This window comes from Herpailurus yagouaroundi, unplaced genomic scaffold (assembly GCF_014898765.1).
Source record: "Herpailurus yagouaroundi ecotype Mexico unplaced genomic scaffold, PumYag 141, whole genome shotgun sequence".
Classification (NCBI taxonomy): domain Eukaryota; kingdom Metazoa; phylum Chordata; class Mammalia; order Carnivora; family Felidae; genus Herpailurus; species Herpailurus yagouaroundi.
In genome coordinates, this window is record NW_024412396.1 from 18,130,728 (window position 1) to 18,145,169 (window position 14,442).

Below are 14,442 nucleotides of genomic sequence, written 5' to 3' on the forward strand. Positions count from 1 at the left end.
TCTTGACCTCAAAGGTAGATATTGTTTTATTTCCATTTAAATGCATTCCAAATGACAAAAGAAGCAAATGTTGCTTATAGTGAAGAAATATATTGTTCATTTAGTTAAAATCATAGCTACCACCTACATAACTTAGCCCCCCTTAAAGTTTCTGAGTACATCTGAATAATTAGTAAGTGATTTGTTAATATGTACAAATAGCTATATGCTCACAATAGCATTATTGAGTGAAAACAAACTGCAAAAAAGCAAGAAAAAAGGGGCAAGAGTCCCAGTCTTTGGATAAAAATTCAGGGAAATTATGCCTCTGGTTAGCACTCTAGACACAGGAAATATTTTAATGTGCTTCCTTTTCTCTAAGGTCTCTTGTTCTTCATTCACTTCAGGAAACCTTGGCCTTGGCCTTCTTGCTAATGCATCTTAGCTAAGCTTAAAGAAGGTACTATGATTTTTATCAGTAAAGCTATCTCATTTCTTCCTCTTTTTAACAAACCTATGAACACAAATCAAAGAGTCAAAAACATGCATTTTAGACTAAACACAAGAAACAACAGATGTTGGTGAGGACGTGGACAAAGGGAAACTCTCTTATACCATTGATGGGATGCAAACAGGTGCAGCCACTCTGGAAAACAATATGGAGGTTCCTCAAAAAGTTAAAAATAGTTACCCTACCATCTTGCAATTGCACTACTAGGTATTTACCCAAAGAATACAAAAATATTTATTCAAAGGGATACATGCACCCCAATGTTTATAACAGCATTATCTACTATAGCCAAATTATGGAAACAACCCAAGTGTCTGTCCATCAACAGATGAATGGATAAACAAGAGGTGGTATATATATACAATGGAATCTTAGCCATAAAAGAGAATGAAATTTTGTCATTTGCAACAACATGGATGGAGCTAGACAGTATTATGCTAAGCAAAATCAGTCAGTCAGAGAAACATCAATACCATATGATTTTATTCATATGTGGATTTAAGAAATAAAACAAGCCAAGGTTAAAAAACAAGAGAGAGAGACAACCCAAGAAACAGACTGTTAACTATAGAGAACAAACTGAGTTACCGGAGGGGAGGTGGGTGGGGGGATGGGTGAGATAGGTGATGGGGATTAAGGAGGGCACTTGTGATAACACCAGGTGTTGTATGGAAACACTGAATCACTACAATGTACACCTGAAACTAATATTACACTGTATGTTAGTCAACTACCTGGAACTTAAATAAAAACTTAAAAAACATGAATTCTTAAAGCATGAAGTAGATAAGAAAAGGGAATAGAACAAGGGTCTCCTCATTCCAACTTTTTAATGTTTACAAAATGTCTTCTTAAGCTTGGAAGATACTAAATGTATACGAAATTAATGTAGGATTTTTAATGTGCAAAGTTACATATGAATATATACCATTGTAATTGACAACTATAATAGATTTGAAGCAGTCCTGTCACTTCAAAACTTAAGTGTAGGTTCTTAAATATTTTAGAATTACTGGAGAAATTTCAATTTCCAAATTTCAATTGGATAGATCATTTCCAATAAATTCATAATTATCTGAGGAATGTGAACTGCAATTTACAATGACTGGAAAATGTTTTAGCTCTTTTTCTTAAACTATCAAAAGCTTTAAATTATTTTTATTTTTCTTTGAGTATATCATTTTTAAATGTTTCCACTTCATATTTACATTAATGAGAGTTCAAGGCTTAAGGAACTTCAGCTATCCACAGTGTTTCATTACTATTTATCTCTGGCAGGAGAATACATGCATATCTAACACAGTGTTTATGAGTTCCAAATATATGATGCCAGAAGTTGACGGAATGAAGGCAAATTCTCAAAGATTTTCCTGTCTTCAAAATGTGATCTTAAAAGCCACTGACCGCTTCTTAATGCATTGTCATATTGCTTTCTTTTTGTAACATTTTCTAATTTTCTAAATTTGAAAGTAAGCATGTTTTCTATAGCAAGCTAAAAGAAAGAGATGACAGAAGAAGTTAATAGTATGTCTTTACCTAACTTCCCCAAATCTAGTCTCTTAAAAAAATAACTGTAACAGTTTGGTGTATATATACCTAGACCTATGTCCTATAATCATATAAAATATATACATATTATCTACTTATCTATCCATCTATCTACCCATCAAGATAGCTCTTCATTAATGTTTAATGAAGCACAACACACATACATATGATGTTAATAAATATACAACTCGACTAATTATCACAAGCAAATACACATATGACCATCACCCAAACAATAAAACACTGAGCCCCCAGAAGCTGCCTCCTATTCTTATTAATCACCATCTCTAGCCACATTCCAAGGTTACTTGCTATGCTGATTTCTAAGACTATATTTTATTTATTTTTTTTAACGTTTATTTATTTTTAAGACAGAGAGAGACAGAGCATGAACAGGGGAGGGTCAGAGAGAGAGGGAGACACAGAATCCAAAACAGGCTCCAGGCTCTGAACTGTCAGCACAGAGACTGACGTGGGGCTCGAACTCAAGGACCGTGAGATCATGACCTGAGCCGAAGTCGGACGCTTAACCGACTGAGCCACCCAGGCGCCCCTATTTTATTTTATTTTTTAATGTTTTACTTATGCTTGAGAGAGAGAGAGAGAGAGAGAGAGAGAGAGACAGCATGAGCGAGGGAAGGGCACAGTGAGAGAGGGACACAGAATCCAAAGCAGGCTCCAGGCTCTGAACTGTCAGCACAGAGCCTGACACAGGGCTCTAACTCACGACCAAAACATCATGACCTGAGCTGAAGTCGGATACTCAACCTGAGCCACCCAGGTGCCCCTCTAAGACTATATTTTAACTTGCTCTGATTTTTTTGGAAACTTACATTGCAATATTTATTAAGTATGCATATTTTTGTGTCTTCAATATGTTGATGACATATAATTGCTACACAGAGTGTTATTTTATCAATTTTGATTGTTCTTTGTTATTCCACTGTATGATATTCCACAATTTATTCATTATCCTAATATTGTTGGACATTTGGAATGTTTCTGGTTTAGGACTTATGGGCTGAACTGTGTTACCCGCCCCCCCACGCCCAGTTCACATGGTGAAGTCCTAACCCCCAGTATATCAGAAAATGACCTCACTGAAAGGTCTTTGCAGAAGTAATCAGGTTAAAATACAGCCATTAAGGTGATTCCTAATCCAATAAAAATGGTGTCTAATAAAAAAAAAATGGAAATTTGAACACACACACACACACACACACACACAGAATGTAAAGATTGAGGCAGCAATCTGGGTGATACCTGTACAAGCTAAAACTTGCCAAAGATTGCCAGAAAACCACAATAAACTAGATAAGAGACATAAAAAAAGATTATTTCTTATAGCCCTCAGAAGGATGCAATACTGCCAATTCCTTGATATTGGACTTTAACTTTCAGAACCGTGAGACAATAATTTCTGCCGTTTAAACCATCCAGTTTGTGGTACTTGTTATGACAACCCTAGTAAACTAATACTGGATTATTATGAATAATGCGGCCATGAACATTGTTGTGTAAGTCCTCTTGTCCATATAAACATGAATTTATATTGGGTATACAGATATGAGTGCAGTTGTTGTGTCATAGAGAATTTACACGGTCAACGTCAACAGATAATGCCACTTATCAAAGTGTCTATGAAAATTTACTACCAGGAGTATGAAAAGATTCCCATTTCTTTATATTTTCAATGTGACAAGGAGCTGTAGTATATTTAATTTTATCCATTTTGATGGATGTTTTATGGTATATCATAATGATAATAATGAACATTACCATTTAATCTCATTACTGAGATTAAACTCTTTTCATATGTTTATTAGACACTTTTTGATATGAAATTTATTGTCAAATTGGTTTCCATACAACTGTTTATTAGCCATTTAATACATTAAGTGAAGCACCTTTTTATATCTATTGCCCACCTTTCTTTTCAATTTTTGTTTCTTATTATATTGTATAGATCCTTTATTTTTTTAAAATTTTTTTTCAACGTTTTTTATTTATTTTTGGGACAGAGAGAGACAGAGCATGAACGGGGGAGGGGCAGAGAGAGAGGGAGACACAGAATCGGAAACAGGCTCCAGGCTCCGCGCCATCAGCCCAGAGCCTGACGCGGGGCTCAAACTCACGGATCGCGAGATCGTGACCTGGCTGAAGTCGGACGCTTAACCGACTGCGCCACCCAGGCGCCCCTTGTATAGATCCTTTAAATATTCAAGAAAAAAGATTGCCTCTTCTATAGCTTATAAATAACTTCTCTGTCTCTTTCATTTTCATTCACTTAATCGTTTTTTTAATAAACAAGTTTTAAATTTTAATGTAGTCCAGTTACTTCAAGAAAACAAAGAAAACAAAATTTGCCAGACCCGCATATCCTTAAAATATTCTCCTTTTGTAACTTCTAGAATATTATTTTATGCTTTGCATATAGTTGTGTATGTGCGTGTGTGCGTGTGTGCGTGTGTGTGTGTGTGTGTGCATGTGATAAACAGTGGTCAGTTTTCTTCAGTTTGCGTATGGATATCTAATTGGCCCAGCATAGTTTTTAATACAGAATCAATCTTTGGTAATATACTTGTTTTAAATCAATTTCCACATATGCATAGCTCTATTCCTGGACTGTCTCATTAGCTCCAATCTTCTATGTGCGTATTCTTGTATTAGAAAAAGCTACCTTGGGGTGCCTGGGTGGCTCAGTTGGTTAAGCATTAGACTTTGGCTCAGGTCATAAACTCATGGTTCATGAGTTAGAGCCCTGCATCAGGCTCTGCACTGACAGCTGGAAGTCTGGAGCCTGCTTCAGACTGTGGCTCCCTCTCTCTCTGCCCTTCCCCCATCTGTGTTCTCTCCCTCTACCTCTCCCTCTTCCCCTCCCCCCCAAAATAAATAAAAATTAAAAAAAATTTTTAAGTTACATTAATTACTCTACCTTTATAATAAATCTTTATAATAAAGCTTGATTACTCAAGTCCTCAAAATGTTTCCATCTTCTTCAAAAGTGCCATAGCTATTTTTTTCTTGCCTTTTTTGCATCTCCAGAAAATTTCAGAAACATCTTGGTGATTTAGAAATACACACATATGACACATACACGCACACACAAAGCATATACAAACACGCATCCTATTGCAGATTTTGTTTGCTAACAAAATAAATAACTTTGGTAAAGATGGATAGCTTTACAATGTTGAATTTCCCAATCCATTAACAAGTAACTTCCCACATTTCATTCAGTTAAGTTTTTTAATTTTTTTAATGAAATAATTGATAGTTTCTGTGTAGAGGTACTGTATATATTTTCTTTGACTTATTAGTTTTCTTTGGGTTTGTGTTGCAACTGGCAACTTTATTTTTTACTTCATTATTAAAATTTTCACACACAAACATAAAATATTTTTAATTTAACCTGAATCCAGAAAACATGCTAAAGATCACTTAATCTTAAACCATGATCAGATGTTAAATGTATTAAATGTTTTCTGCATTCTATTGCCATGGTTTTTTGGAATATTTAATCTTTATCTCAATTTTGTTACATTGCTTAGATGCATTTTTTTTTATTTTGAAGCAAACTTCTTTTCCTGTAAAAATCTAATTTGGTTGTGATATACTACCTATGTGTGTGCATGTGTGTGTGGTTATACATTGTACACACTGCCAGATTTGATCTGACATTATTTTATTCAGAATCTTTGCATTTATATTCAGAACCGAAACAGGCATTTAACTTTTACCCCCATTTTTTATATCTCTTCCAGGTTTTGTTATATTGGCCTTCTAAAATTTAACAAATTAGGCAGTGTTTTCTCATGTCATATTCTCTGGAAGTTTCAGTGTTGACATTATTTATTCCTTAAATATTTTAAATGGGTCACTGATGATATTTGGGCCTAAAATTTCCTTGTTGGTAAGGTTTTTAATAATGTATTCAATTTGGGGGCACCTGGCTGGCTCAGTCATAGAGCATGCAATTCTCAATCTCAGGGTTGTGAGCTCAAATCCCACATTGGGCATGGAGCCTAGATAAAAACAAAACAAAAATTTTTTTTTAAATAATAATGTATTCGATTCCTGTAATATCTCAAATGTCCTTCATCTTCTTTGTTCAGATTGTTTTTCATTCTAACAGCATTTATCTAGAAATGCCCATTTCATCTAAATTTTCAAATGTACTAATATAAATTTACTTATCAATTTACAGTCATTTTAATTTCAGCAGATATTCCCTTTTTGTTCTACTGATGCTTTTTTTTTTCTCCTTTTTCTTTTATCAATTTTCTTTGTTCAGGTAAGTTTACGACTTTTTAAAGAAATACTTTTTAACTCTTTCTTGGTATTGTATTATTTTCTTTATATTATTAATGTCTGCTCTTGATTCTATAATTTCTTCTTTCATTACATTGAATTTGCTTATCTTTTTTTGAGAACAATGTTAATTCATTTTAACTTTTTCTTTCCCTTTTTCTCTAATGCATGCATTAAAGGCTTCAAATTTTCTTCAAAGCACAGCCTAGATTCATCATGTAAGTTTTGATACATTGTATTTTATTGTATTGGTCTTCTCAAGGGCTAAAATGTCCTATTGTACTCCTTTTTCCATAATCCTCACCCTCAGGCATCTGTGGGTCTCACATACACCAAAAGTGTGCCTACCACTGCCCTCTGTGGCTTCTAGCCTGAAGTCCAAACAAGCCTGCCATTTCTGTGTCAACTCCAAGTCAGGCAAGACATTTACTAGTTCCTTAGGCAGCCTACAGACAAGCCAGAATGTTCCAAAATATTTCTGCTCTGGTTTTTTCATGCCAAGGGAAGGAACTAGGAATTGGACTACTTCCTCCCAACCACACCAACCACACAAGGAAGGGGATTGGGTAAGAGCAAGTGAAAACATCACAAAATATCCTATAATTCTGAATGTGATTTTTATTTGAATAGGCATCACTTTGGTTGCTACAGATTTTTTTTTACTACTTTCCAAAGGTCCTATAAAGTTATTTTTGTCAGTCTCTGGTTATTTATTTGATATTTCAAATAATGAGGACCTGGAGCTTCATATTATACCATCTTGTAGATGCCTACTTTTGATCCCTGTAAGCTTCTTCCCATCCCCATCTTTAGGAAAAGTGCTGATTTTTTTCTACTCTGACAGTATGTTAATAGTAGAACCACTCATGTTCTTTATTTTTATATAACATTATAATCTGACAACAATTTATTGTAATGGGTATTTGAATCTACAATGATTACATGATTTAGATTATTGAAAGGACTCACAGAAGACTGTAATAAATGTAGAGTATATCGCATAACAGGAAAGAAAAAAAATGCAAGCAAACCTAAGGGCCTATGCAAATCTAGATGTGGTTTCCTTGGACCTTTCTTAGTCTTACAGAATGAATTTCACCTCAGGATTATGAACGACAGAAATTTTCATTTCAGAAGAACTCAGGGAAAACTTTTCATAGGAGTCCTTTATGTTCCACAGGCCACCTAGTCAAATAATGCTGTGTAACCATTTAAACCAAGATTAAACTTTCATCTACTCATCCCTAAGTAATGCAAACAAGCTAGTCCTGCTTGTCAGCAGGAGAATTTTTAATTTCAATAGCATTATATAAACTACTATCCAGTTCAGTCTCTCCGCAAACCATGGCCAGGAGCCAGTTCAGACTTTCAGATAATTTTGGAATAAGCATAGTACTCAGTCTTCCATATGACTCGAAAAAAAAGCAGGCTAATTAATTACTCTATCTCATTCCCAGAAATTTGAATTGCAAATAAGAGGTTAATACACATAAAACTGGAATCGTGTTACAGCCATAGACTCTGGAAAAGAGAAACACATTTTACAGAAAGAAAAAAAATGACATGAGGGAAGTACACATGGGAAATGAAAAGAGAGATTCTTTCACTGTAATCTTATTAGATCTCATGCACATTCTGGGAATAGGGATTTCAACCGTCATAATCATCTGCTTCTCATACTCTTCGTGATCAAAGAAATACTGAACAATTGGGGTGGCTGGGTGGCTCAGTTGGTTAAGCCCCCAACTTGATTTCGGCTCAGGTCATGATCTCATAGTTCAAGAGTTTGACCCTGGTGTCAGGTTCTGTGCTGACAGCATGAAGCCTGGCTGAGATTCTCTCTCTCTCCCCCTTTCCCTCTCCCTCGCTAGAGTGCTCTCTCTCTCTCTCTCAAAATAAACAAACATTAAAAAAAAAAAAGAAATACTAAACAATAATGACAAAGACAGTAACTAGGATAGCCTAGGACTTTGTTGCAGTTCATCTGTTGTTTCATTTTTTATTGATGATATCCCATTTCTTCAAGCTGATGTGACTCAGATCACAAGCATTTAGCTGGAAAAATCTGAAGAAACTGTTACAAATTGTGTATATCTGAAATTGATTATGATTGTTTAATTTGACATATACAGGTTAAAATTTGACTATGCATTACTTTAACTTAATGATTTTTAACTTAACTTTTAAAGTAGGATAAGTTCATGGGAATATAAAATAAATTTATAGGAATCACATGAGTGCTCCATGGCTTGTTGAATCTAAGAGGACAGACATAGCCTACTCAACTGGTAGAAGCATCAGGCTTCTCTCATGCTTTAATATTTTTTACTTCCTAATAGTTTTATCATCAAGTAAAGTAATACTATTTTAGAATTGGCCAGTAGTTATCAATTAAGGGCTTATAGAAATCCAGAAGAAAGTTGATGGGCTTTACTATTATTCTAAACACTAAAACAAGTAATAAAGCTAAGTAAATTTTGAATTACTGTATTTCAACTCAGGAAATAAAATAACCAAATTGAAATAGTGTACCAAGAATGCATCTGACTTCTCAGAAAAAGAGCTCTATTTAACTACTATGAATCAAATTATTCAAATGAATCATTATCTTCTCAAAAGACATTGATAGTCCTGATTTTTTCCCCATTAATTATTATACTAAGAACATTTTTTCTTGGAGAGATACTTGATGTCATCTCTTTGTATAAAACCTTTCATTCCATTTAATAATACATTGATAAACATCTAAAATAATTAATAAATGCTAGCAAAATATTCCAAAGAAGACACTCATTAGGAACAGAATTTAATTCATATAAAAGGAACACATTAAATGACTTATTCTTTACCATATAACTTGAAGTATTCATTAGAATCGATTTTCTTACCTTTAGTGTTTGTTCCACTTCATAGACACAATCTTTTTGAAAATTACCATTTTGAGTACTTCTTCATAATCTGTATTTTATTAAATGTTAATGTAATTGAAAAAGGAAATGAACCAAAACAAATTGTTCATAGAAAATGAGACACATTTGAAGTTTTGCGGACACATTTCACTGAATTTTAAAGAAAGATGAAAACATGCAACTTTTCATATTGTCACAAAATCAGAAGATAGGATATGTATATCTTCCATTGCTGAAGGTTTTATTATACACTGGCATTCCTTCTTAGAAATTATATAATTACAGAAGGAAGTAAATTAATCAAAAAGTTGTTTCTCTTTCACAAAGAATGTCTCAGGCAAGGTTTGAGGGAGAGTAAACATATATTGTATTATTCAAAGAATCATGACAATTATTTTAAATATGTATGTGTCACTTAAGACTAGAAGAGATATAACCAAAAACTTATCCAACTTGAAATCAGATCAGTATTTAAATAAGTAGAAATGAATACCCCATAAATACCCCAGTTATAATATTCTCCTGTTTTCACACATTGACACCAAACCTAACTAGAACTAGAATGTGTTGCACTATATCTCTAGAAAGTGAACTCTTACTTTAGATTTACTGTATAATGCTGGGACACATGTTATTTTGAGTTTTCAAATATATGGAATGTAAATAAAATATTTTTAAGCATTAAAGGGAGAGACATAAAAAATTTAAGCAAAAGTATGAAAACTAAATTATCATTAATAAGTCTCCTAAATGGATACTCCTACCCACATGTTCAATAAAAAAGATAGTTATAAATATACATTTCCATTAAATTCAAATCCCTAGAAGTCAATAAAGCTTATACCTAACTGTTTTGCTCACACTGAAACTCAGAACCTTGAAGCTAATAATCAGTTTAGATCTACCTTAACAAAATATCTACATACAATACATAAATCAATTTTTTATTCAAAAAATTTATGAAAAATACATTGGAAAAATTACATTATTTAGTGTAACCATGCCATCAGTTCTCCTTCCAAAAACTAATAATGCATAATTATTATGTCTGTGAGCATAGGTCTGGACAAGCCAGGACTTTGATCTCTCTGTCCTGCATTACTTCAATTCAACATTTATTTATTACTGTGTAACCTACCACTGCCAAACTTAATGGCTTAAAACATTAACAGGCATTTATTTTGCTCAAAAATCTGCAATTTGTGCAAGGTTTGGTATGGACAGTTTAACTTTGTTCCATATGACATCAGCTGAGGCAAACTGACTGGGGACTCTCAGTTTTCAAGATGGCATACTTCCATTGCTGGCAAGCTGATTCCAGAAGTTGGCTGGGATTTCAGCTGGGGTCTCCATCATGGGCCATGGTTTCTATAACTTACTATTTCTAAGAGCAAGGGAAACCAGACTGTGACAATAAGAAATACATATTTGTTCTCTAAACCCAACGCCTGGTCAGAGCTCCTAAAATCACTGTAATTTCCTAAAAGATAAGGATGGTAGGAATATCTTTTGTATAGTATTTGATTTTTATCTGCAGCTCCCAAAACAGTTTCAGAGCAATAAAGGTGAAAGGAGAATCTTTTGTTAATCATAGCAAGCCCCTTTCATCCATACCTAAATTTATGTTAATAAGGTAACTGCTAGAAAGCCCTAAGAATGGTAAGCTGGTTGCCAGAAAAACCAAACACATAATTAAAGGGTTGGAATCAAGGGTTCCAATGTAAGGAATCAAGGATCATGAAATATCAGGTAGATATGATACCAACAAAGGAAATTAATCAAGCTCCAATTACTGACCCTAAAGGAATGGAGATCTATGAATTGCCAAACAAAGAATTCAGAATAATACTCTTAGGGAAGTTTAGTGAACTATAAGAACACACAGATAACTAAACAAAATTTGGAAAATAATGCATGAACAAAAAAAGAGGTGTGACAACCATCAAAAACAAACAGAACCATGAGTTGAAAAATAAAATAACTAAACTGAAGAAGTAAATAGAGTTTCAAAAGTAGATTCATCATAGGGAAGAATCAGAACCATAGAAAAAAGAACACTGAAAATTACCATCAGAAGAGCAAAACAGAAAAAAGAAGAAAGAAAAAGAGTAAAGAAAGCCTACAGGATTTGTGGGACATAAGAGAAAAAAAATCACATTGTGGGAATTCTAGAAGGAGAAGAATGAAGGAGAAAAGAACAAAATGTATATTTAAAGCAATAATGGCTGAAAACATCCCAAAATTTGAGTCAAAATGGACATCCAAATCCATAAGGCCTAAAGGACCTAAAATAGGTTAAACCAAATAGGGCTACATGGAAACACATTATAATTAAATTAACAAAAGTCAAAAACAAAGAAAGAATTTTAAGAGCAGCAAAAGGAAAGTGAGAAGCTACATACCAAAAAACCCCCATAAGATTTTTGGCAGATTTCTCAACAGAAACTTTTCAGTACAGGAGAGAATGGGAAGACATATTCAAAATGTTGATGAAAACTGTCAATCAAAAATTCTATATGTAGCAAACCTGCCCTTTAGAAATAAAGAAGGGAGAAGGACTTTCCCAAACAAAGCTGAGAAAGTTTGTTAGCAGTAGACTGCCTTAAAAGAAATGGTAAAGAGACATCTTTGAATGGAGGTAAAAGAATGCTGATCAACATGATTAAAACACAAAAAAGGTAGCAGACATAAATATCACTGGTAATGGCAAATATACAGTCATAGTTAGAATATGAAATATAGTAATAGTGGTGCTTAACTCAAAACTCTAGTTTAAAAGTTAAAAGCAAGTCAACATGGCAAAAATAACCATAAACACAATAATCTGTTATTAGCTCACAATATAAAAATGTGTAAATTGACAGCAATGACTGAAAATGTGGGGGAAGCAGAAGTAAAAGAGTGAAGAATATAAATTCTATTGAAGTTAAATTGTTGTAAGTTTACAATAGAGTGTTAAAAGCTTAAGATATTTAATGTAAGCATCATAGTAGGAAGTCTTGTAGTATTTACACAAAAGAACACAATAAAGAAGTCAAAATATACTCATGCCAAAAGACATCAACACACACACAAAAAAGACAGCAAGATAGGAAACAAAGAACAACAGATTTACAAAATAACCAAAAACAATGAACAAAATGGCAATAAGTTCTTACCTATTAGTAATTACTTTAAAGATAAACAGAATAAATTCTATAATCAAAAGACATAAAACAGTTGAATGGATAAACACACACACACGCACACACACAATATCCAACAATATTTGCCTAGAAGAAACTCACTCACTAGCTTTAAAGACACAAATAGATTGAGAGTGAAGGAATGGAAAAAGATATTTCAAGCAAATGGTAATCTAAATAAATAAACAAACAAACAGATAAAGCTTTACTTATATGAGACAAAATAAACTTTAAAGTAAAAATGACAAAAACAGACAAAAAAGCTCATCATACATAACAAATGGACCAATCCATCAAGAAGATACAGTAATTATAAAGAATTATGTACCCAATACTGTAGCACCTAAATATATAAAGCTAAAAGGAACAGAGCTAAAAGGAGAAATAAACAGCAATATAATACTAGTTAGGGACTTTAATACCCCACTGTCAACAATGGATAGGTCATCCAGACAGAGAATCAATAAGGAAACAGTAGACTTGAATAACACTATAAACCAAATGGACGTAACAGACATATATAGAACATTCTATTCAACAACAGCAGAATACATAATCTTCTCAAGCACGTAGACTGTAGGTTAGGCCACAAAACAAGTCTTACCACATTCAAGAAGATTGAAAGTATTATCTCTGCCCATAACAGCATGAAACTAGACATAAAAAACAAAAGGTAAATTGGAAAATTACAAACACATGGAAATTAAAGAACACTCTCCTGAGCAACCAACAGATCAAAAAAAAAAAAAAAAATTAAAGGGAAAATAAAAAAGTTTCTTGAGCCACATGAAAATGGAAACACAACATACCAGAGCTTAAGGGTTTCAGAAAAAGTTGTTCTAAGTAGGAATTCACAGCAATATATGTCTACACTGAAAAGCAAGAAAGATCTCAAATAAACAACTTAACTCTATACCTTAAGGAAGTGAAAAAAAGAAGAAAAAAAGAAAAAAGAAAGAGTGAACTGAGCCCACGGTTAGCAGAAGAAAGGAAATAATGAAGATGAGAGCAGAAGTAAATAATATAGACAACAGAAAAGCAATAGAAAAAAATTAACCAAACTAAGAATTAGTTCTTTGAAAAGGTCAACAAAATTTACAGTCCTTTAGCTCTACTAACCAAGGAACAAACAGGACCAAAATCAACAAAATTATAAATGAAAAAGGAGACATTATACCTGACACCATAGAAATTCAAATAAGAGGCTACTATGAACAATAGACTATATGCCAACAAACTGGGAAACCTGGAAGAAAATGGAAAAATTCTTAGAAGCATACAACAAGCCTGAATCAGAAAAAAAAAAAAAAAACAAAACCTGAAAATCTTCATAGACCAATGGTTAGTAAGGAGATTGAATAAGTAATCAAATATCTTCCAAACAAAGCCTAGGACCACTGGTGAATTTTAGCAAACACTTAAAAAAGAATTAACATCAGTCCTTCTCAAAATGTTCCCAAAAATGAAAGAGAAGGAAAAACTCCCAAACTCATTTTATAAGGCAAGCATTATCCTGATAACAAACTCATTTTATAAGGCAAGCATTATCCTGATAACAAAACCAGATAAAACCACTAGCCAATATCCTTGGTGAATACAGACAGAAAAATTCTCAACAAAATACTAGCAAATTGAATTCAGCAGCACATTAAAAGGATCATTCACCATGATCAAATGGTATATATCTTTGAGATGTAAGGGTGGTTCAAATTACACAAATCAGTGATACATTAATTTGAATTGAATAAAATGAATATAATAAAATTTAAAAATCATATAATCATCTTATTAGGTACAGAAAAAGAATTCAACAAAATCCAGCATCCATTCATGATAAAAATTGTTAAAAGCTAGATGGGCAAAGAATACATGCAACATTACAAAGCTCATATGTAACAAGCCTGCAGCTAACATCATACTCAATGGTAAAAGATCATGAACAAGACAAGGGTGCCCACTCTCACCACTCCTATTCAACACAGTACCAGAATTCCTAGCT

General features: G+C 33.2%; 1 long non-coding RNA gene across 1 annotated transcript in view; it reads left to right on the forward strand.

Moving 5' to 3' along the window:
* LOC121031692 (uncharacterized) overlaps positions 1-6,567 on the forward strand; it is a 276,759-nt gene extending 270,192 nt beyond the window's left edge. The window contains exon 3 of the long non-coding RNA XR_005790850.1: positions 6,529-6,567. This is a non-coding gene — a long non-coding RNA (uncharacterized LOC121031692). The remainder of the gene's footprint in view (positions 1-6,528) is intronic.
* The last annotated feature ends 7,875 nt before the right edge of the window (positions 6,568-14,442 follow it).